At 38.3% G+C, this 25,987-nt stretch overlaps 1 long non-coding RNA gene across 2 annotated transcripts; it reads left to right on the top strand.

Moving 5' to 3' along the window:
- Window positions 1–3: 3 nt before the first annotated feature.
- Window positions 4–23,151, top strand: LOC117202463 (uncharacterized). 2 transcript variants are annotated; one of them, XR_004484815.2, is made up of 3 exons: window positions 4–120; window positions 12,682–12,789; window positions 22,107–23,151. It is a non-coding gene; the product is annotated as an uncharacterized LOC117202463 (long non-coding RNA). The 2 variants fall into 2 exon arrangements; XR_004484816.2 differs by lacking the exon at window positions 22,107–23,151 and adding an exon at window positions 12,878–16,390.
- Window positions 23,152–25,987: the final 2,836 nt, after the last annotated feature.

The raw sequence follows: 25,987 nt of genomic DNA on the forward strand, positions 1-25,987 counted from the left end.
AATCTCCGCACCTGCTCGCCTCAACCGCTAGTCTCGCGAGAGTTCGGTCGCGGGCTGTCCGGGTGTAGGAGGTGGCTGAGGACCAGGCGGCGGGCTTCCTTTTTTCTCGCCCGGAGGAAGGTGAGACGGCTGGGGCGTGCGTGCCTCACCTTTCACAGTCTGCGAGGGCATGGTTGAACATTAAAATGCCGCGGTAGGGGGCCGCGAGCTAGGTTGAGCTGCACCATAGCGTCGTTTTGTGGACCCTCTGAATGGCGGGAGGCAAGCCACCTGGCTTCCTGTGCCATTTCTACCACATTATGTTTTGTGTCTTCGTTTTGACTTTGTTACGTGGCCTAAGTTTTCTTGGCCTAAATTCCCTGAGCCTTGATTTCCCCGTGTCTAAAATGAGGGGCCTGGCTACAGTCTCAGACATTACATCCTTCGCGTGTCCACATTTCTAGTCCTATCACGGAGCGGGCCCGTCTTCCTGAATACAGACATGTAAGGACTAGGTGGGTGAAGTGTGGCCAGTCTGTGAACGACCAAGGGGCAAATACACGTGTGTTTACAACGTCTGGTTGCACCTAATGTACACCACATAGACTTGAAGATCGTCTGAGACTAAGAATTTATATTGGCTATAGCTGCACATATTTTAGGCCAGACATTCAAGACATGGTGCAGATGCCTAAGGAGATTTTATGCCTGAGGGAAAAGGAAAGCCCATTTTTCAGGGCCTTTGGAGGGCACCTAGGGATCATGAGAAAATGGACAAAAGGTCTGGAGTGTGGAGAAGAATCTTGCTTTCTTTACTGTGGAATTACTGTAGGTCCAAGAAGAATAATGGGTTAAAAACTAAAGATACTGAAATGTTTGCTTGTTTCAGTAGTTTTCTGAGAATGGCTAGTTGCAAGTGGTGCAAAACTGAGTTTGGAAACCCACAGCTCGTTTGTTCATTCAACTGACATTTATTGAACACCTACAATTTGCCAGGCACATAGGTGCTGGGAATGCGGCAATGAAACAAAGTCACTGCCCTCATGGAACTCCTACATGTGATTGGTAGCAGACAGATAAATTAAGTAAATTACATACAATAATTAAAGGTCATAAGACATAAAGCTAAGAAGGGGAAATTATGGAAGAATCAGGAGAGGGTGGTTTGCAGTTTTAAGTACAATAATGAGTAAAGGACTTGCTGGTAAATTGACATTTGATCCAAAACAGAGAAAGAAGGTAGAGGATATCCAGGGCAGAGGGTTATACACATAGGTACAGGAAGTGCAAGGGCTGGGATGTAGGAGCATACTTGGTGAATTCAAAGAGGTCACTGTAGCTGAGTGGAGTAGAGATAAAAAGTTAGGACAGATAGATGGGGAGGGGTGAGTGGCCTAAAAGGCTTTGTAGGCCATTGCAAGGACCTGCGCTTTTGCTCTGGGGAAAAGAGCCATTGGAGGATTTTGAACAGAGCAGTGACGTAATCTGACTGACTTTTAAAAGGGTCACTCGGCAACTTTATAGGGAATAGCTAAATAAACCTTAGGGTGTGGTTAGGAAGGAAGCAAGGAGACCTGTTAGGAAGCTATTTCAATTATCTAGGCAAGACATAGTGGTATATGTGTGTGTGTGTGTGTGTGTGTGTGTGTGTAGCAGTGAAGGTGGAGAGAAGTTGTTGAACTACGAATCTATTTTAATGGTGAAGCCTACACCACCTGCTGGTGGAGAGAAAGGAGTCAAGGATGATTTAAAGTTTTTTAGCCTGAGCAACCAGGACATGATTTCTGTTCAACAGAAATATAATATGCCACATAGGTAATTAAAATTCTTCTAGTAGCCACATCAAAAAAAAAGTAAAAAGAAACAGGTGAAATTAATTTTAATAATATATTGTATTTAACTGTATCTTAAACATGATTTCAGCATGCAATCAGTATAAAAGGTTATTAATGAGGTATTTTAGATTCCTTTTTTGTACCGTCTTCTAAATCTAGTGTATGTTTTACGCTTCCAGCATGTCTCAATTCTGATAGCGACATTTCAAGTGCTTGATAGCTTCATGTGGCATGTGGACAGTGCAGAAGAATCTGTCATTTAGTGAGAGAGGAAGCAAAGGGGAGGGGCAGGATTGGAGGGTGAAATTCAGGAGTGTTGTTGTAGACTGTCAATAAGCAAGTGAAGATGACTGTCCACTTGCTTGAGATGACCATCAAACATCCAAGTGGAGATACTGAGTTACCATTTGTAGCCCTGGTCTCCAAAGGAGTGTTTTTCAAATTGTGAGTCGTAACCCATTAAGGGTTGTAAAATTGATTTATTTGTTGCAACCAGCAATTTTAAAAAAGAAATAAGAAAGCTCTGAATGCACTGCATCTAATAAAAGTATTGTTTCACAAAACTTCTGTTTCTATTACTTATGTTTTGATACGCTGGGTCATGTATTCCTCCTGGGGGGTCAGGGTTAAAAGCAAGTTTAAGAGCCACTGCTGTAGAATGTATGCTGTGTAAAGTCGTAATAATTCATGATTATGAAATGGTGCCTGGGTTTGAATCCCAGCTCTGCCTCTAACTAGCTGTGAAGCTTTGGAAGATACTCAACTTCTTTGTGCTTTGCTTTTTCCAACTGTGAAGTAGGGATAAAAATAGTACCTACTATTAATTAAACAAGGACCTAAGAACTGTGCCTAATACATACTAAGTACTGTGTAAGTACAAATATCAGCGCTGACCCTGTTGTCCACAACAGGGTCCACATTTATGTTTGTCTTCAGTCTCTCCTTTCCATACCCCCTTTGGATTTCAGGTTTTCCTATTACTGTCTCATCGCACAGCCCACCTGGTGATCACTCTTCACCAGGGCTCCAAAATTAGCCTTGCCTGCTGTCCTTCCTCCAGCAAAACACTCACTTCAGTGCCCAGCATTTCAGCCAGGTATAAGAAGTAAAACAGATTGATGAAGTGAATTGCTTTAGTAGTGAATTCTTCTTAAACAAACGCTTAAATTTAAAGAAGATTTGTTAATCCAAATGGCCTTAATTTGGGAGATTTCATGTTGCGAAAGAAAGTGAAGAATGTTAAGTAATGAAAACATTATGATTTAATGTGATGTGTCTCTAAGATTAAGTTTATAAGCAACATATTATCCTTCTTAAAAAGAAAAGACCCTGGCATGCTATTTGCGAAGTTCTTGGAATGCCAGTGAATTTGCAGTCTAGGGCAATAGTGGTGCCATGTGCCGCCTTCATTTTGGTGAACATTTGTCATGTGCCTGTCCTGTGAGTGACAGCGAGCTATATATACACAATAATCTCATGCTGGAGTTGTTAGGAGAAGACTCTTCTTGAGGAACAACTGATGGATGATCTCAGCTATTTGGCAGAGATTCTAGTGTTTTCTAAAACATTGATATTAATGCAGCTGGCGAGTGGGAGAAGGGCTGTGGTCAGAAGGGGCTTTCTTCAGGTTTGTGTATGTATGTGTATGTTTTCTGAAAGGAAAGGAGTTATTTGGGGGTATTATTTATGGTTAGGTCCCAATTCTGTGATCTTCTGGGTCTGAAGTAGAGGGGCTGCCTTATTTGGTTTTTATATTCAACAGTATTTTCTGTGTATTTTGTTTTGTAGCAGTAGTATACTGATATTATTAATAGTTTTATCTTATAAAATTTGGAACTGTGTTTCCAAAATCCCTTCTAAGGTGAATAATTTATTCTGCATGTTTTGAAATATCCAGATATAGCCAGTGAGGAGAAGAAGGGAAGATAGGAAAGGAAATAGAATTGAAGTCAGAGAGGTGTGGAAAACAGTGATTTTTCAAAAAGGAAAGAGTACAACATCTCCTTTGGAGATAAACAAACCTCAGATTAGTTTCAGTCTCTCCGAATTACAGTTGATTCATCCATAAAATGGAGAGAACAACACCTCACTTGTGGGGTCACTGTGAAGAGGAGATGAAATAATGAAAGCATTTAAAGTGTCATTTGGGGACTTCCCTGGTGGCACAGTGGTTAAGAAGCCGCCTGCTAATGCAGGGGACACGAGTTCGAGCTCGAGCTTTGGTTCAGGAAGAGCCCACATGCCATGGAGCAACTAAGCCCGTACGCCAAAATTACTGAGCCTGTGCTCTAGAGCCTGCGAGCCACAACTACTGAGCCCGCGTGCCTAGAGCCCATACTCCACAACAAGTGAAGCCACCACAGTGAGAAACCTGCTCACCGCAAGGAAGAGTAGTCCCAGCTCGGCGCAACTAGAGAAAGCCCACACGCAGCAACGAAGACCCAACGCAGCCAGAAATAAATAAATAAAATAAAATAGTGTCATTTAGCATTTAGCAAAAATTAGGCTTTTAATAAAGATAACCTTAAAAAAGAAGGGGTGATGGGGACTTCCCTGGTGGTCCAGTGGATGAGACTCCGTGCTCTCAATGCAGGGGGACTGAGTTTTATCCCTGGTGGGGGAACTAGATCCCACATGCATGCCACAACTAAGAGTCCGCATGCCGCAACTAAAGGTCCCTCATGCCGCAACAAAGACCCGGCACAGCTTAAATAAAATAAATAAATAAATATTTTAAAAAAAGAAAGAAGGGGTGATGACTAGTTGCCTTTGCTGGGTCAAAGATGGCCGTCAGACAAAGTAGATGAAGAGGATTCCAGGGCATGGCAGAGACAAAAGACATCACTGAAAGGTCTCTTACTCCATGAAGTATAAAGGTGAATTCAAAGAGCAAAGTCAGAGCCCAAGTTTTCAGCCTAAGTTGTACAAAACTGAGGAAGGGTGGAGACTAAGAATGAAGTAAGTGTTAGTTGGTATATAGTAAATATTTGTTTGAAAATTTATTGAGATGTACATATGTAGAGGGAAATATAGTTGTATTTCTATTGAAACAAAATATCTTGGGCTCTTAGAGCTAACATAGGAAAAGTCATTAAAGAATTCCTAAGCATTGATATAACAAATTAGCCCAAAGCAGTGCATGGAATGCTTGGAAAGCATGATAGGAGGAACTTCAAGAGGGCATTTTTAGTGGTGATCTTTTCTTTATTCTTAGATCTTTAAAAAGTTCTTTGGTCTCCAATTTAATGCTAAATCATTTTCCCTTGCAAGTAAATTTAACTTTCTGTTAAAATAGTGGCTGCAGAGTTTCCATATAGGAGGGTTTAGAGTAGGCAGTCTGGTTGAGGAGAAAGGACAAGGAAGAGGACCTTGAAGTTAATTTTCTATGTTTGTCAGGGTGACTACAGCTGCATATGACAGAAAAAAACAAAACAACAGTGGCTTAAACTAGAGATGAGTTTATTTTTCTCTCACATAAAAGTCCATAGGTGAGGTGAGCAATTCAGAGCTGGCATGGCAGCTCTATAACATCATCAGGAAGCCAGGCTCTCTCTAGTTCACAGCTTCCTTCCTCTTATTATGTGGAACTCATCATAGTACAATAAGGCTGCCAGAGCTCCAGCTATCATATCCACATTCAGGGAACAGAATGGAGGAAGAGGAGAAGAAGGGTGATTTTCCTACCTTTAAGAATTCCTGGAAATACTACACATTTCCACTTGCATCTCACTAGCCAATACTTAGTCACAAGGTACATGCAAATGCAACCTTTATCTAGTCAGCAGTGAGACTACCCAAAACCCGGGTTCTGTTATTACAGAAAGAAAGAATGGATTTTGGCAGATAACCAGTAGTCTCTGACACAGTTTGCATGGTACTTTATTTTTTACTTTATTAGAAAGCAGTACAGTTTGGAGCACGGGGATGGAAGGCTCAGGAGGAATGTCTCCAAGGGGGGAAAAAAAAACTTATTATGTAACATGCCTGACTGCACTGAGAGATGTTTCACAAACATCTCACAGTTTTCTGTCAGAAAGCCTAGGGGTGAATCAATCAATGATTCACTTGCTAAACAAACAAACAAAACAAACGGGAGACTACGGCTTTATATCTGTCAGCCAAATGAGCTTGCTAAAACTAAACTTCAGAACTGGCCAACTTTCCCTTCATGTCACAAAGGACTGGGGTAATCATGCTCACTGCATGTTTATTCCCAAAGGGAAGAAGGGCAGAGGTGAGCCAAGCTCACCCAGTTATTCTTCCCAAATTTATCAACCGGGTAAGTCACTCTGCCTCCCCAGGAATGGAGTAAGTTAAAGAGCAAAGAGAAGCCAGGAGTTTGTTTAGGGAAGCCCTTTCTTTAAAGAAAACAGAATTAGGGAAAGCCATTCTTCTTCAGGCATTATGCAAGTCATTTAACCTCTTTTGTGCCCAATTCCTAAACTGTAATCTTTCTTCCAAGGATATGCAAAAATAAAATATATAAGATGTTTTGAAAATGAATATATGCCCTATAAATAGCTAATAACAAGTAATATTTAGTGAGCATCTAGGAGGTACCAGGCACTGTTCTAAACCCATTACATGTACTGATTTAATTCCCAAAACAACACTGTCATTACCCCCAACTTAAAGACAAGGAAACTGAGTCCCCAGGTTTAAGTAACTTGCTTAAGGTCAGATAGTGGAAGAATGTGATTTCAATTGCATTCTCAGTGATTCTGTTCAGTAAACTCTAAATCTGAGGGCACTAACATTATCCCCATGGCCTGGTAATCAATAAAGTTTTTAGAAATTAAAGTTGGATGTTGCTTACTTTATCTATGGCCGTGTCAACAGTGAGTTTGTTTTCTTGCTTCTATGGATTTTCTAGCTAATTTAAGACAGAGTCATCTCAGGACAGTTCCTTCAGTTACCCTGCCTTCCCCTCCCTCCCATGGGTCTGGAGTAGATGCTCCCTATCTATGATCCTTTGTTGTATATGTTGTGTTATGTTGTATGATAACTGCTCCCTTTCCCACTGGGGTCCCTTAGACAGGGGCTGTGTTTTCTGTCTCTGGATGGCAAGTTGTAAAGTTATTTACACTTTTTAGATACAATAAGAAAACCATACTTTATTCTTTAAAAATTTTTTTAATACATTTTATATTTTAGAATAGTTTAGAGTTAAGAAAATAGTTGCAAAGAAAGTACAGAGTTCCTGACTACTTCACACCCAGTTTCTATGTTTCAATATGTTCCCCTATTGTTAACATAGTAAGATGCATTTGTTACAATTAGTGAACCAATATTGATACATTATTCTTAACTACAGTCCATATTTTATTCATTTCTTTTTTGTGATGGGAACAATTTAAGATCTAGTCTCTCAGCAACTTTGAAGTTTATAACACAGTATTGTTGTCTATAACCCCTGTGCTGTGCATTAGATCTCCAGGATTTATCTACTGGTTGCAAGTTTGTACCCTTAAACAGTATTTCTCCAATTCCCCCTTCCCCCAGGTCCTGGTAACCACCATTCTACTCTCTGTTTTTACAAGTTCAGCTTTTTTAGATTCTACATATAAGTGTTATCATACAGTAGTTGTCTTTCTCTCAGCATAATGCCCTCAAAGTCCATCAACATTGTTGCAAATGGCAGGATTTCCTTCTTTCTCATGGCTGAAGAATATTCCATTGTGTATATATACCGTATCTTCTTTATCCCTTCATCCATTGATGGACACTTAGGTTGTTTCCATGTATACTTTATTCTTACAAACTGCTCCAATCTCTTTACCATTCCCCAACTGCTAGGTAGGCATGGAAAACAAAAAAAAAATTTAGTCTGTTTTAAAACTAATTCTGATCCAGTTATTTAAGTAACTCTTTAACTCTGTCTCTTTGAAATCATTGTATTATGGTTTCAACCCCTCTTCCTCTGCTTACTTCTAAGATGGTGTCTGGCACACAGAGCAGGGTCTCACATGAACTTGTTGCATTGGGGGAGTTGAACTCTATGACCCTGAACTGGTCATTGTGCAGGGACTGGCATCACCTGAAGTATGTCTGTCTCATCTTATTCTTGGTTATCCTGTTGGCAAAAACTACTGATGTATGTAGCTGATAATTTCTTGGTCATTCTTTCTTGGCTTGGTCAGAGCCTAGAGGCCCTTCCTGCTATCTCAGCCTTCCTTGAAATCTTACTTTCACTACAGACTCCTTTGAATATATGAGATATTCTCAGCCTGGTCCAAGGCCCAAAGCATCCATCCATAGGTCTTTGTTGGAGTGATTACATCTCTGCTGGGAACATGGGCGTACCACTATCTCTTCAAGGTCCTGCTTTCAATTCTTTTGGGTATGTACTAAGAGGTGGAATTGCTGGATCATATGGTAAGTCTATTTTTTATTTTTTGAGGAACCATCATACTGTTTTCCCCAGCAGCTTTACCATTTTGCATTCCCATGAACAATGCATAAGTGTTCCCAGTTTGTTTGCATCCATACCAACACTTGTTATTTTCTGTCTTTTTTTATTTTGGTTTGTCTTGGGTTTTTTTTTTTTTTGATAGCAGTGATCCTGTTGGGTGTGAGGTAGTACATCATTGTGATTTTGATTTGCACTTCCCTAATGAATAGTGATGTTGAGCATATTTGCATGTGCTTATTGACCATTTGTATATCTTCTCTGAAGAACTGTCTATTCAAGTCCTTTGCCAATTTTTGAATGGAATTGTTTGGTTTTTGTTGTTGGGGTCTCTATACATTCTGGATTGTAATCCCTTATCAGATATAGATATGCAAATATTTTCTCCCATTGCATGGGTTGCCTTTTTACTCTGTTGATTGTGTCCTTTTTTTTTTTTTTTTTTTTTCGGTACATGGGCCTCTCACTATTGTGGCCTCTCCCGTTGCGGAGCACAGGCTCCAGACGCGCAGGCTCAGCGGCCATGGCTCACGGGCCCAGCCGCTCCGCGGCATGTGGGATCTTCCCGGACTGGGGCACGAACCCATGTCCCCTGCATCGGCAGGCAGACTCTCAACCACTGCGCCACCTGGGAAGCCCTGATTGTGTCCTTTGATGCACAGGAGTTTTAATTTTCATGAGGTCCAATTTGTCTATTTTTTGCTTTTATTGTCTGTTCCTTTTGTGTCATATCCAAGAAATCCCTGCCAAATCCAATATCATGAACTTTATGCCCGTGTTTTCTTCTAAGAGTTTTGTAGTTCTATAGTTTATAGTTATATAAACTATAGTTGTAGTTTATATATATATATATTTATATGTACATTTATAGTTATATAATTTTACATTTAAGTCCTTGATCCAATTTGAATTAATGTTTGTATGTAGTATTAGTTAAGAGTCTAACTTCATTCTTTTGGATATGGGTATATAGTTTTCCCAGCATCATTTGTTGGAAAGACTGTCCTTTCCGCACTGAATGGTCTTATCACCCTTCTCAAAAAACATTTGACCATGTATATGAAGATCTATTTCTGGGCTCCCTATTCTATTCCATGGATCTTTATTCCATTACCATACTATTTTGATTACTGTAGCTTTGTAGTAGGTTTTGAAGTCAGGAAGTGTGAGTCCTCCAATTTTGTTCTTTTTCAAGTTATTTTGGCTATTTGGGGTTCCTTGACATTCCATATGAATTTTATGATAGATTTTTGTATTTATGCAAAAAAAAAAAGTCATTGGGTTTTGATAAAGATTGCATTATATCTGTGTATCACTTTGGGTGGTACTGACACTTAACAATAGTAAGCTTTCCAATCCATGAACATAGGTTATTTTTCTGTTTATTTATGTCTTTAATTTCTTTTAGCAGTATTTTGTAGTTTTCATTGCACAATTCTGTTATCTCCTTGGTTAAGTTAATTCCTAATTATTTATTCTTTTTGATAGTATTGCAAATGGAGTTGTTTTTGTAATTTTCTTTTCAGATGTTCATTGTTAGTGTATAGAAATGCAACTTATTTTTTTGTGTTGACTTTTATCCTGCTACTTTGCTGAATTTGTTTATTAGTTGTAATTGCTTTTTTTTGTGTGTACATGGAATCTTTAGGGTTTTTGACTATAAGATCATAACATCTGTGAACAGAGATAATTTTACTTCTTCCTTTTCTATTTGGATACTGTTTACTTATTTATTTGTTTAACCTACCTAATTGCTTTGGCTAGGACTAGTACTATGTTGAATAAAAGTGATGAAAGTGGGCATCTTTGCCTTGCTTTTGATTTTAGAGGAAAAGCTTTCAGTCTTTCACCACTGAGTATGATTTTGCTGTGGTTTTTTCATACATGGCTTTTATTTGTTGAGGCAGTTTTCTTCTATTCCTAGTTTGTTGAATTTTTAAATAAAAGGATGTTGACTTTTGTCAAATGCTTTTTTCCTGCACCAATTGAGGTGATCCTTTATTTCTTTTTAAGAATATGCATTTCCTTTTCCCTTTTGAAATGTCATAGGAAAGGCCACGGGGCTTGAATTTGCTGTTTCTCATGACACTATAATAAGTCCATGGCTAGCATGGTGCTAACAATGCTGCATTTATTGTCTTTTCAAAAGTAGTATTCTTATTATTAATTAATTATTATTATTAATTTTGGTTAAGTTTAAATTTTTTCTCAGTTATGAATTAGAGTCAATTGGACAGCCGATTTCATGGTGGAAAGCCACAGCCCAGCTCAAATGGTGGAAAACAAACAAACTTCTCAAAACAAAGCTTTCAAAATGGAAGAATGCATAAAATATCCTGACAATAACAGTCTTAGGTCTGTCTCACCCAGAGAGTGAGTTCTTGAGGGGAGAAAATATCTTTTCCCCTTATCCCCAGTTACCTGGAACTGGAGATTGTTGTATAGTAAACACTTAATAAAACATCTTGGAGGGTATCAAAGAACAGCGGTGTTCCCCTTGCCCTTTATTCCCTCTCCTTTCCCGAAGAGAGATTGCATCAGACTCAGTAACTTTCATAGTGTTAATTTATTGTGAAGTATAAATATGAAAGTATCCAAGTTCTGCAAATAGTGCAAAAGTGAGCAATTGTGCATTTTAATTTGACTTAGTATTGTTGAATTGAAATATTTAGATTTTGGTATTAAGAGAGGATTGTACTTTTTTTTTTTTAACCATGTCACTGTTGATTATTTTCTTATTCCAAAGCTGTATAGGCTCATGCATTATTTAATTCTCAAAAGTTAAGTTGATAGGCTGTCTGAGGGTAGATGTACAAACTGTAATATAAAGCCAGAATTGGAAAATAGAGGTACTTTGACTAACTTTTCAAAGTAGGCTTTATGTTATGAAAAGCATCACAAAAGTACACTGTGTAAAAATAAAATTAGATGAAGTATAATCTATGAGTGATACCTGCTTTATAGACTCTCAGTTTGATGACCAACATAACCTAATTTAGCAGAACACTTGACCCAAGTATTTCACTAATGATCAAGTAAATTCTGATGAAAGGTCAATGGTATAACTACAAAGGCCAATCTATTTTAATTGCCTAAGGTTTAAAAAAAGCCCTCTTCTCAATTTACAGTGACTGTGGGAGTCATTTTACTGCTTACACAGTGATAAAGGGCTTGTATATCATGAATGTAGCATAGTGGATAATCAGCAAAACTTTAAGACTAAATTAATCAGCACTTTGGAAAGTTTATTCCATGAACATAGGTAACATGTCCTGTCAAGGCAAATGATTGCTTCTTTGATTATAGAAAAATACTAATAAGTTTTCACTTTTTCTTTTTAATGTTTTACTGGAAAGAATTTAGTTAGAGATTCAAACATAGTAAAATTTACTTTTTTCAAAAATTGAGAATCACTATGTTGTGCACCAGCAACTAATATAGCGTTGTAAGTCAATTATACTTTGAAAACAAAAAAAAACAAGCAAGCAAGCTCAGGAAAAGAGACTGGATTTGTGGTTACCAGAGGCAGTGGGGGGCAGGGGAGGGTGTTGGGGGAAGGATGAAAGTTGTTAAGAGAGTAAATCCTAAGAGATCTCATCACAGGGAAAACATTTTTTTTTTTCTTTTGCATCTATATAGAATGATGTATGTTCACTAAGCTTACTGTGGTAATCATTTCATGATGCATGCAAGTCAAATCATTATGATGTACAACTTTTAAACTTATACAGTGCTTTATGTTAATTATATCTCGTTGAAACTGGAAGGAAAAATGGATAGCAAAGTATACCTGCTTTAGGTCTGAAAATAAATAAATACATAGAGTAATTGATATTTAAAAATAAATAAATGAAATATAACTCTTCTTTTAAAAAGAAAAAAGTGAGGCTTAAATTTGATAATAATGGTATTTTTGAAGTACAAATATATGAAATATATACTAAGTTCAGAACAGATTCAATATTTAGCCTTTGAACTGATAAATCATATCATATTCATTTAACATATTCTCTAGGTCCCATCTTGACTTTTCTTTCTCTCCTTCCCAAGGCTTACTGACTTTTTTTTTATATTTTAAAATAACAATTTTAAAAGTAATGAAATTTTAAGGTGCTTTCTGATTCCTTCATGTTATATCTTAATAGTAACATTAAAATCAAGGTGTCAAACAACATTCTTGTGTTAATTCTGGACTGTTAGGAGTCAAGGTGGCACAAAAGGAAGGACACTAGAGTGCACATCAGATAGGATGATTAAAAACTTTGCTGAGGCACTAACTAGTTGTTTGGACAAGTCACTCTTAGAGCCTTAATTTTTGTGTCAATACAATGATCTCTAAGCTAGAATGCATAAATAGGGGACATGTGCATTAGGAATAGAATCCACAGTGAGGAACTATCCATACTTCAGAAATCAGAGCAATTTCTCTAAACATAGTTGGATGATATTACACGTCAGGAAGACTGGGACGGATCTTGGACAACCTAACTCATGAGATAGCTGTTTTCTGAGCAGTAAATTGAGGAAGCCCAAGCATGCCTCACTGACATGCCCTCACTCAGCAAGGTAAGGAGGTGTGGGATGGTGATGGGGAGGAGAGTCTCTGGGGATGTTGAGACTTCCAACATGTCTCTCTCCCACATAGCATTTACAGGCATCCTGAGGGATCTAGGTGGGACCCATAAATATAGGAGAGAGTTCTGATCCTTGGACCATTTTTGGCGTTGCACTTTCTGCTATATAATACTCATGTTAGGAGCTCGTCATCCACTGTGGATCAGGCAGGGTTACAGGTAAGCTTAAGAATGGTCTTTACAGCTGTCCTCTTCCCTAATTGGACGCTCAGTCCCAGGGACTCTCACTACCACTGTAAGCTTTAACACTTAGTGTCTAGCCTCCTAGGTATCTTGTATCCATCTCTTCATTTGAGATACTATGAGCTTGGACCAAAATGGAATTCCTCAGCAACACTGAGAAGTATTTAGTGAAATAATATGATTTTTTTGTATGAATACTTTGGAATCAATTTATACTTTATATATATTTTTTCCAAATTTTCTATATTGGAAAATGAATATTAAACTATAGGAATAATTCATATAGTCAGATATTCATATGGTCAGATTTACCATGAGTTGCATCATCTCTGGGTTGACAAATTTCTTTGATACTTTATTTAGTATTATATTTGTTGGGAACCTACTCAGTGCAAGACAATCTAATTGCCTTTTGATATCTTATAATTATCTAATTGGTTTATAATATCAAAAATAGAAAAAATAGAAATTATGGAAGTACAGAATTTGCTTTCCTACAAAGAATAAGTGAACCACAGGATACTGTGACATCTACAAGTTCAGTAGTTATGTTTTATTAGTCAGTACCTAGAGGAGTACTTAAAGCCATGTAAGTTGGTTGCATTTTATTTGGCAGCATAACCACAGATCAAGTTGTCCCTTTAGTCCTTTGGGTTCAAGAGGCAGATTAAAAAATATTTAATTAACTTATTTATTTGGCCGCACGGGGTCTTAGTTGAGGCATGTGGGATCTAGTTCCCTGACCAGGGATTGAACCTGGGCCCCCTGCATTGGGAGTGTGGAGTCTTAGCCACTGCACCACCAGGGAAATCCCAGCAGAATGTGATGTTAACTGACACTTATTAATCCAGACTTGGAAAAATTGCTTTTAAAAGTCATTTATTCATCTGCTAAATTAAACTTGCAATATCAGTGATAATATTTGATACTTATACAGTACTTTACAGATTTTCAAAGTATTGCAACATTCATGATTTCATTTAATCTTCACAACAATTTTGCAAAGAAGACAAGATAGTAACTAACTCCATGTTATAGATAAGAAAAATGGTGTCTTGAAATGTAAAGTGACTTGTGTAATATAGTCTGGCTAGTCAGTGGTAGAAGGGAACTAATTTCTAAGTTTTTTGATTTCTAGGTGCAGTCACAAGGTATTATGGACTACATACAGACAGAGGGAACATATTAGAGCACACTGCTATTTTTTTTGTAGCATAAAACAGTACAATTTCAGAGATGCCATGAATCCTGTCCAGGATGGCATAAATAGGCAAGGATTCAATCTGACTGGGTAAGCTATGGTAAAAATAGCCTTAATTGTAATACTTTTAGTCAAATGTCAGGATCTTTGTTCTTGGGGGTAGAGTTGGACCACAGACAGATCTACAGTGAAGAAGTGGGGAAGGGTCACAAGGACTTAAGCATAATATCAGGGCCCCCAGAAGCCATATTGTCTAGGATTTTTTGCCAGGTTCCAGTCTTAGCTGCAGAATTAGAACACAAGTCAGGACTGGCATAGCTGCTCAGATCTAAAAGATTGGGGAAACATAGTGAGAATTGGGCATGATGTTTGGGGAGGAGACTGCTGCTATTTAATAGGCTGGGGGATGTCACCCCAGAAGTGAAACAGAAGGAAAACAGGCTAATTGTAGATGCTTTGACATATTCCAGGTATTCTCATTAGCAGGGCGCAATCTGCTGGTCAGATGTCTTTAGTCTTCTCTGCTGGACAGAGCTCAAGTGGGCAGGGGCAAGAAACAGTGCTCTTTGGCACCTGAACACATGGTTCAACTTATAAGGCATGTGCTTTACCTGACAGTTAAGTGAGATGCTCTGCTCACATAAGTCCACAGATTTACACCTGTGAAGTTTCCATGTAAAATGGGTGCTATTGTCTTTTATAATAAGTCCTATGTGTATTTTCATAGAATGTTGACCGGTGAGCATATATTGCTTTATCAGTGCTTCTGGGATTATCTGAAAAATAGCACAGGTATTCTCATGACAGGTTTATGTTCATAAGTTTGGTTAGCATAAGACTTCCCTGGTGGCACAGTGGTTGAGAATCCGCCTGCCAGTGCAGGGGACACAGGTTCAATCCCTGGTCCGAGAAGATCCCACATGCCGCAGAGCAACTAAGCCTGTGTGCCACAACTACTGAGCCTGTGCTCTAGAGCCCGAGAGCCCACAACTACTGAAGCCTGCACACGTAGACCCCATGCTCTGCAATAAGAGAAGCCACCGCAATGAGAAGCCCGCACACCCCAACGAAGAGTAGCTCCCGCTCACCGCAACTAGGGAAAGCCCGTGCACAGCAATGAAGACACATCACAACCAAAAAATAAATAAATTAAAAAGAAAGTTTGGTTAGCATAAAGCAAAAATTAATTCAATGACTCACATGTAAAGTTAATAAACTCTTCTTTCTCCATGTCACTAATTTCCTAGTCTTGTGAAGGTCTGTACATTTCTATGGCTGAACAAATATGTGGAAAGTTTCTATTTGGGTTCCCAGGATGCTACATTAAGTTGGTGTCATCAGTGTGATACTTTGCTATTCAAAGTGTGATCCAAGGACAAGGCAGCATTGGTATCTCTTGGGAGCTTGTTAGAAAAGCAGAATATCAAGCCTAATGCTGGCCTACTAAATCAGAGTGCATTTTATCAAGATCTCCAGGTGATTTGTAAGCGCATTCAAGTTTAAGAAGCACTAGTTATACCTTTGTGGCTCAAGGTCATGCCTTCCTAAACCTCTATTTTTAGGCACACTCTACTTCCTACTCTTCTGGAATCTGTAGGCTATCAGCTAGCCAATTCATTTGGTTGTTTCTTAAATTCTAAACCTGTGACATTGTGTGCCCTATGCTGTCTCTTCCTTGTTTTGTCAGAGAAGGGACTTTTTCTTTTGCATTCCCCATGTTTTTCACCTCTTTTCACTTGATGATTTTTGTTTTTGGAGACAAACCATCACTTCTAGCTTTCAGGGGACATATTCTCTCTCTGATCAACTTGAAGACTTTTTCCCACGGCATCTCTCTCAATAACATTGAGGTAATGAGGTTCTGTTTACTGCCATATTCAATCATAAATGTGAGTTGCCACTAATATCAATATTGCATATTTTTAAGTAGCTTTAGAGTAAAATAAAATAAAACCACAAAAAGGACTACTTGGTAGCTTTCTCTGCTGTGTTCAACTTTTTGTTTTGTTTAACTTTTCATATTACAGAAATCTTGGACCTCAGAAATTTCATGTCTCTTGGCAGTAGCTATACTTTCTGTGTCTTAGTGATAAACATTCTGTTATTTTATTCTAGAACTCTAAACCAATTAAAGAAAATCTTTATTGGACATTTTCTGTTCTCTGTTTTCTTAGCTTTTTTTTTTTTTCCCTATCTTTGTTATAAAAGGAAAAACCCCTCATGGAATATGTTGCCATTATGAAATTTAGGTATTTATATGTATATTATTTTTGTGTCTGTATCATAAATCACATTTAGAGATATTCTCTGTAAGTTACACTTAAACATTTTTAGTTGATAAGTGCCAACAACATTATGGTTTGTTTCACAAGACCTCTCTTCACTTTGAAACCATATCCTCTGTTTCTTCCTTTTCTTTAAAAACCACACAGGATGTTGAAGAAATAAAGTGAGAGAAGTCTGCTGAAATATATTTACAACAAGCTATTGTAAATGTCATTTGTTGAATAATGTATAAAAGTTCATGGCACAAGGGGCAGGATTGTCTGAAAGTAACCCTGAGAGCTCACTCTTGGTTACCGAAGCACTGGGCTATCTGGAACCAGGAATCACCCTTCAACCAGTGCGAGAAGCCACACTTGAACTCAGCTTCCTATTAGACTGATGGCATTATTTTACCCTCTTGCAGGAACTACAGCTTTCTATGATCTCCACTGTCCTCAGGTGCTGGGCAGCTAGCTTTCACAGTTACTCCCTTTAAATATATTGCATGCAATCCAGACTGCCTAACATTTATGTTGTGTGCTTATCTCCTCTGATTAAGGTTGCTATCATGCTTGCCCTGTAAGAAAGGAGAGCAACAGTGAGGTGGGGGATCTGCCCTAGAATACTGGACCAAGTGTCCATCAGATGGCCAGGGGCCCTGCGTACTTCCTCATGGGAAAAATTGGAAAATCAAAGGACCTGTGACTTTTCTTGTTGCTGACTTCTTGAGTTTCCTCGATAAAGCATATTCTTTAATATGATATTGTAAAATTCACCCAGAGCTCTGGTGAACCTCAGGGGACCCATCTTGTACAGCACATTTATTGATGATAATCAAGGCTTTGTTCTGCATACCCTGCTTTGGGGGAGTTCATATCTCAGTTTGTATATTTGTAGCATAGATTGAAGTCACTGCCATATTCCCATTTTGCCTTGGATAAAATGTCCTCCTATTGATGACTGTTAACTCATGCATTTTCTTCTCATCCATATGTCTCCCTTATTCATATCTGTCTTTGTCCAGCAAGATTCCATGATGTACTGTTCAATAATACTGTTGCTAATAGCTTAAACTTCCCCTTCTGTCTTTGTGGCATCTGCCAAAGACTGCAACCATAGATAAACCAACTGTCTGCTTTCTCTGCATCTGTGCCTGAGCAGCCAAGCACTGCTGGAGAGAGTTACACAATAGGGCCTATTGATATTACAAAAAAGTAATTAAAGCAACTTCAAACTGTACAGCAATCCTGTAAGGATTCTCAGTCAAGCTCTCTCCCACTTTCCATAATGATTATTTCAAGCTTCTTCAAAACTTCTTCCTCTCATCACCCATGATTCTCAGAATATGATATTGATTTTTATTTTATAGAGAAAATAGCAGCCCTTAAATGAGAACTGCATCACCTGTCCCATTATCTGTCCATACTATTCTAGTTTCCTTCGGTTACAGTATGGGTGTAATTATTCTTGCTGAGGCTAACCCCTCCTCTGGTACTTTTATTTTACTCCCTCCCACCTTCTAAGGTACCTGAAATTATGGATTATCTTTTGTCTGAATATTCAAACTCTCTTCAATTGGAGCTTTTAAAAACAGGATCAAGTATCTCCCAATTAAGAGAAAGAAAGAGAGGAAAGGAAAGAGAGAGAGAAATTTTCTCTAGATTTCTTCGTTCCCTTCTAGTTACTACCCTATTTCCTCTGTTCAAATTTTTGAAAAACGGTTTCTATTTCTTTCCACCTAGCCATTTCTAAGCCTTTTCCAATCTAACTTCTGCCTACATTGCTCCATCTCAGGATTTCTTAACCTTGGCACTATTGGCATTTTAGGCCAATGTTTTATACTTGCGACACTGTCCTGCACATTTTAGGATGTTTAGCAGCATCCCTGGTCTTTATTCACTAGATACCTGTAGCAGCTCTCTCCCTGCAGCTGTGACAACCAAAAATGTTTTCAGACATTACCAAATGACCCCTGCAAAGCAAAATTGCCACCGGTTTAGAATTGTTGCCCTATTCCCATGGCTCCTGTTAGGTTACCAATGACTTTCACGATGCTAAATCTCATTTCTTATCTGACTTGGTAGCTCAGTAGTATCTGAAATTGTTAACATCTCCTGCCCTGTAACATTTTTCTCTTGCCTCTATTGACAACACTCTTTTGATTTTCCTTTTACCCCTCAGATTGTTCTTTTTTCTTCCTTCCTTCCTGTTTTCCTTCCTTCTTTCCTTCCTTTCTCTCTTTCACTCTTTCCTTCCTTCTCTCTCCCTCTCTCCTCTCCCCCAAACCCCTTCTTTTTCTCTTTCTTTAAATCTTTTGAGCTCATCCTCTGCCAATTGACAATTAAATGTTGGCACTCTCTTCTACTCTGCTCTTTTTCTGGGGACTCTCATTCCCATGCAGAGCTTTAATATTCACCTTTATACTTGTGCGTCAAGCTTTGATGAACTAGCTTCAGTATGGTGAAAAGGTCAACCCTCCCACCACCAGCAACAACAAAAAGCTGGATACAGTAGTTTATCCATAGCTTGTGAGTCTTTACGTGACAGCCTTCTCTTTTAGAGGAAACAAAAAATCTGCTTCTAGCTCTACCTTTTGAAGTAGAAAACTAGCTCTTAATCAGAATAACATGGACAAAGATGAGTGAAAAAAAAAAAAAAAGATGAGTGAAATTCTTTAAATTGGCCTAGATAGGCCTAAATGATCTGCCTCCACCCTTACCTCTCATAGCTCTCTACCCTCCCCAATCTCATCCTCCATCATCATCCCTCCTGTGTTCCTGCTTGAGGCAACTAGCTGTGGTTCAGTCCTTTGTTCATGCTCTACCACAGGGCTATTTTATTTGTTGCCCTGTCTGCCAGGAAGACTCCTCTCACCCATCTCTGCAACTTAACCTATTCTTCCAATCTCAACTCAAGCAGACTTCCTCAGGGAACCTTCCTTGTTCTTCCTGACCAGCTCCCACTTCCCATTATGGAGGCCTTTAATGGCCTTTGTATATCTCTTTCTTACTGCATAGTACAGTAGCAGTTTTGCATTTACTTGTGTGATTAGTGAGGTGAGTACAGTTGAGCAAGGGTTTTCAAACCAAGACTGCTTGGCTTGGAATCTTGGGTCTTAAATTCTTGGTGCCTCAGTTTCCTTATCTTTAACATGGGGATACTAATAGAACCTATTTTAATGGTTCTTGTGAGTCTTAAATGATTTAGTGTATATACAATGCTTAAAACAGGGCCTGGAACATAGTAAGCACTATGTAAATATCAGTTGTAATTTAAAAAATTTAATTATAATCTGTCTCTTCCACTTTTTCCCCCCCATTTTGTGAAAGTTTATTTGCAGGATAAATTCCTAAAAGTCAAATTACTCATAGAATTAGGCACACATATTATCACAATTGTCACACCTACCAAAAAGTTATTCCAGTTTCTAATCCCATTAATGGTTATGTAGAAATATCAATTTCTCTTATAATTTTATTTATTTTTAAGGAATTTAAGAAAGATTAGTGTAACCTTTTTTTTAAACATCTTTATTGGAGTATAATTGCTTTACAATGGTGTGTTAGTTTCTGCTTTATAACAAAGTGAATCAGCTATACATATACATATATCACCATATCTCCTCCCTCCTGTGTCTCCCTCCCACCCTCCCTATCCCACCCCTCTAGGTGGTCGCAAATCTTCTACTTTTTTGCTCATTTTTTTTCCTCAGTGCCAACACAGTTCATGACACATTTCAGGCATGCAGTAACTGTCAGAGTAATGTATAAATTAAAGAGTTTGGGAAAAAGAAATGCCATATAAATACAAAGCACATTTGTATAGATGAAAAAGTAGAGATTCTGCATTGTGTTTTTAAAAATAATTCTACTATAGTCATTCACTTTACTTGCACAACCTATGCTAGAAGGGAAATAGGTGCTTTTTTAATTCTAGGAGAATTCAAACAATTTTTATGCTGGGTGAATTCATTCTAACACAATCAGTGAAATCAGAGCCTTTGAGTTAAAAATATTACTCAAATATTTTATATTTGAAGAACATATTCAAATTCCTATATTAAATACATAAGTAGACATAATTTTTCATAACAAACCTTGAAAACAAACATCTTAGTCTCAGAGGTTAAGGATTATGTAACAAAGAATCATTTTAGTTTTTAAAATATCGCATAAGATCTTGTAAACAAACTTTTAAGGACTCAAGTTTTTGATGACAAGATACCAAATAAATATAAATCTGACAAGTAAACCTGGTTCTGCAAGCATGCATGTGAGATTATTTATTTGGTATGGAGGTTGCTGGGTTCTTTGAATCATTATTAATTATTAGACATTAATAACTGAGAAAAACCATGCCACATGAGCAATGATAATTCAATGGAAAAAATCTAAACCCAAGAAGAGATATTGATAAAGTAGTATGTTGTCATTTGTGTTAGTCAGCTCAGGCTGTCATGACAAAATACCACAGACTGGGTGGCTTAAACAACAGAAATGTATTTCTCACAGTTCTGGAGGCTGGGAAGTCTAAGATCAGGGTGCCGACTGATTTTATTCCTGGTGAGAGCTCTTTCCTTTGTTTGCAGACAGCTATCTTCTCACTGTGCCTTCACATGGTGGAGAGAGAGAGCTCTGGGGTTTCTTCCTCATAAGGGCACCAGCCCTGTCAGATTAGGGCCCTACCCTTATGATCTCATTTAACCTTTATCACTTCATCACAGGCTCTGTCTCTAAATAGTCACATTGGCGTTTGGGGCTTCAACATTTGAATTTTTGAGAAAACACAAACATTCAGTCCATAACATCATTCAAAAGGAGGAGAGAATATTTTTATTTGGGTGAATATGCCAAAAACTTTCAGAAGAGCCTTTTAAGATTGACTTTAAAGGGTTTGAACTTGCAGAGTGCGAAGGGAAATTATACCATGATCTCAATATTATATGTGGAAAGCAGAAGGGATGTAGGATTTGTGTAAGGCTAGTGAGGATTTCAGTTTGATTGTTTTTCTAGTATGTGAGGAGAAAATGAGTGAATTTCAGGTCATTGGGAAATTTGAATGATGAGTTACGAAGTTTGTACTTTTTTTTTTTTTTTTTTCAGCTGCCATGGCTCATGGGCCCAGCCGCTCCGCGGCATGTGGGATCTTCCTGGACCAGGGCACAAACCCATGTCCCCTGCATCAGCAGGCGGACTCTCAACCACTGCGCCACCAGGGAAGCTCCTGAACTAGTAATTAATATAATGGGATAAATGCTAGAATAAGATTCAGTTCACCAGAAACATATAACAATATTAAACTTGTGTATACCTAATAAAACATACTCAATATTTACAAAGCAAAAGTGGATAGAACTACAGGGAGAAACTGATAACTCTACAATTACAATAGACTATTTCAAAATATATCACAAAATTAATGATCGATTAAGCAGATAAAATATTAGAAAAGATACAGAAGGTTTGAATAATGGGAGTAACAGTATCGATGTTGGCTCGAATCAGAGAACAGTATAGCCTTGGAGAATAATATATCCAGCAACCAGAGAATATATATTAATGCTGTTTCTCCTTTTCCCTTGCCCAAATTCTCTTTTACAGTTACCATTTCCCAACTTTTCAAAAGAAATACCTCTTATCCACCCAAATCATCTATGATGCATCACCCTGGGGTGCAAAATCTTCAGAGGAACAATCAACATATTGTTATTGGAGAAACCTCTTATACTCATAAACCTTTCATAGACCATTGTCTTTTCCTGCCTAATATTAATGTCTAGTAAGTGTGAGGCACGGCATTAGTGAAGGGGTAGTTTGACCCTTTGGGGGATGTTCCAGATTCAATAGCGTGGGACAGCTGGTGCAATGACAATTCTTGTTTTTGTTGTTTGACTAACTTACCTCTTTCATATTCTCACTATTATCAAATAATGAGTTACTCTTGAGGGAGTCATATCAGAGCAGCACTCTCACGCGGTAGGTGAGAAAGGGGGTCAAGGAGACCTGGCAGAGCTGTCCCCAGGGCTGTGGCCCCCATGCCAGAGCTTTAGCCTGGCCAGTCAAAGGGCTAGAGTCTCTAAGGGCTTGCCCTGGCAAGAAGCACCTCCTGAGAAAGAAACTGGGAGGAAATGGTGGATGTGGCTTAACCAGTAACTTCCACTAACAATGAAGCAGAAAATAGCTTTTCTAAACTATCAATAATAAAATGTACCAACTATGTTGAGGAAAAATCTCGATTATCTTTTTCCCATAGAAAATGGTATAAAAAGGCATTGCCATTTGAAGAGATGATTAAAGGTATTGAGCCAGAAAGTGTAGAAAAATTGTTATAGAGATATTAATTAATATTGTTATTGATATTGTTATACTTTTCTAGGTTATATGATGTTTGTGGAATTTATCATCCTTTAAAATGCATAATTTGTCATGATTTTATTCTCATGTTACATAAATATTTACTTTTCCACCTAATTTTTAAAATTTATAATGTTGTCCTCTTTTTTTAAAGAGGTCTGCACCTCATGTTATATAGGCTTCAGGCTAACAAAACCTGAATCCATCCCTGGACCTGATACTTTTTCTATTTCTCTTCCTCTTTGTCTTTCTGTTTTTCTCATGATTCCTTTCCATGCTTTTAAAAAAGTAGGACCTATACTAATATATAAGGAATGTAGAACAAAATTAAAAAAAAAAGTCACCTATGATATAGTACCCTAAACTTCAGAAAACCAGCTTTATTAAATCAAGTTCTCCCTCTCTGAGGTTAATATATCATTCTGATTATCAGATGCAAAATATATGCTTAATATATTTAAAATTTTACTAACAAAACTTTCATTCTCATCTACTTATGTATAAAAATAAGATTTTTTAGTGCTATAAATATATGAAAAACAGGAATAGCTAAATCCTGACTCATTCTAGTAATAAGGTAATATTAACCCAAGGACAAATAAACTTTTAAACATATTAAAAAACATTAGATGGTCAACTTAAAAAATTCGTGAAGGATACATTGTTTTTCAAATTTCTTTTACGTGTACACAGGAAAAAACATTTGGAGACAACTGATCTAGACAAATAAATATGGAAGGCTATAGAAATCAATCATGCAACTCCTTTAAGGGAGCTGCCATCTATTTTTAACTGCCCAGTTGGCATATTTCAGCAGACAGCTGCATCAGATGGATGGAGGCTGCCTGAGGGTGTGAAGAACATTGCATTGGCTCACTTATTTTCCGTTGTGAAATCTTCTTTACAAACCCTAATATTTAAAAAAAGTAATTGAGGCTAATGTTTTTATAATTTGGGGTGGCAATAGCTCCCATTAGTGATATAGAACAGAACATGAGGCTCTACAGGCCTATACTGGCAGCAGTTCTGGTCCGTGTCCCTCAAGGCCCTCCTTTTATTTGTCCAGAAATCCTTGTGTACTTATTATCAGTCCTTAGGAGCAAGTGAGAGTGAGGTTGGGATTGATCCAGACCACCTTGATGCTGTCTTGTTGACGTCTGCCCTGGAGGTACCTGTCTTCAATTCAGAAGTTTTCCCTGCATAACTGGGGCTAAACCCCTTGCTTTAGGGCTGCCTAGGACCTGGAGCACCAGCAGTAGCTGATTTATGAGGATAGGCAATCTCACTTCCCTCATGCTATTCTTATAGAAAAGGAGTCTATTCAAACTGACCGTGACTCCAGAATCATTGTTCTTTTCATTTCTTCCCCCAACCATTTTCCCAAGGGTTGAATCTATCAGATCTATCCAGGAGAGCATTAAGACAGTTAATTGAAACGATCGTTAAGCCTGCAAGAAGCAGGAGAGGGGCATTTATTTCTCAGTTGGATGCTTGCTGAGTCACAGAACACGTAGGTCTCCCCTGGAGCTGTCATGGAAGTATGGTGATGAAATTATTAGGAGAACTTGACTTATACCCTCTGGAATTTGGGGCAAACATGAATATAGAGACTGGTGCCTATTTCTAGTCTAGAGATTTCTGAGGGAGTCTCTCTGGAATATCCCAGACTTATGGGGCTTGAGGAGACTGTGGCAGAATGTACATAAAGAAGGAGACAATCCCTTATCACATCCATCTGAAGAGGACCCGGAAATTCTTGAGTCTTCTCAGAAAGAAGCATTAGACAAAAAGGAAAACATGGGTTGCCATATAGGAAGATAAATTTGCTCTTCTGTACCTCGCTGGCTTATAATTACCTAGAATTTCCTGGCATCTACTGCCACCGTGTGGGTATTTACATTTATTGAATTCAAATGAGTATTTTCCCGTAAAGGCTTGTCCTAAGCCAAAATACAAAGAATTTTAAGTGTGTTTTAGTGCTCTTCACCTCAGATTGTCTCCTAAGTCCCCTCTAGGTTCCCTGTGCTTTCAAACTCACAATGAGGTTCCATCATTAAATACTCTTCTCTTTTGTAGCACTATGTTAAAGCAGTACTAAAGTCATGCTGCTGATACGTCAATGACTTAGAGTTTTTGATAAGTCAGTTTGAGACAGAGAAACTCTAAAATGGTCCCCAATTATCTGTTTCCTGGTATTGATGCCCTGTGTAACCATTTTACCTTTACTGTGGGTGGGATCTGTGTCTAGCTTCTAACCAACAGACTATGGCAGAGGTGATGGGGTGTCACTTCCATACTTACATTACATAGCACTAAAACTTCCATGTTGCTAGGAGACTCCCCTGACTGCCTTCTGGGCTTGCATGCATGAAGCAAGCATCCACGTATGGGAGGCCCAGTGAAAAGGAACTGAGGGCAGCTACTGGCTGTCAGCAGGCAAGAAACTGAGGTCCCCAGCCCAAGAGGACATAGATCATTGAATCCTGCTAACAAGCACGTGAAATTGGGAGCAGATCCCTCTTCAGTTGAGCTTTCAGATGAGATGCCAGAAACCTTGATTGCAGCGTCATGAGAGACCCTGAAACAGAGGACCTGGTTAAACTATGCCCAGGTTCTGTGAGATGATACATGTGTGTTGTTTTTAGCCACTAAATATGTGCTAATTTGTTATATGACAATAGATAATGAGTACACAGTTCTTTGGTTTGGCTTACATTACTCTCCCCTTCACAGGACTGCAATATAAGTCCTTGGAGATTGTTCTTGGCAGTAAATATAATTGACAATCACCACGCTGTGCTCAGAATTGTCCTTCTCCTCCCACCAAAGCTCTGTTACTGAATCAGCTTGTTTTGCCTGATTCCTTTGGGAAAATTTCTCTCTCAGGTGATAACTCAGCTCCTCACACAAAGAGAGCTCTGTGGGTTCTGCCTATGTCATTCCCCAAACAAGCTTGGACAGGCTTAAATCCAGCAGTGGCACAACTTGGCCTAAAGCTGAGAGCTCACAGCTTGTCAGATAATTTGTCAGCTTCAAGATGTATTACACTATTGTGGTTATAGTTATTAGATTGATATTAAACTTTATTCTTAATTTAAAAAATGTTTCCTACCCCATGAAACACTTGA

The sequence above is a fragment of the Orcinus orca genome, chromosome 1, assembly GCF_937001465.1.
Source record: "Orcinus orca chromosome 1, mOrcOrc1.1, whole genome shotgun sequence".
Classification (NCBI taxonomy): Eukaryota; Metazoa; Chordata; class Mammalia; order Artiodactyla; family Delphinidae; genus Orcinus; species Orcinus orca.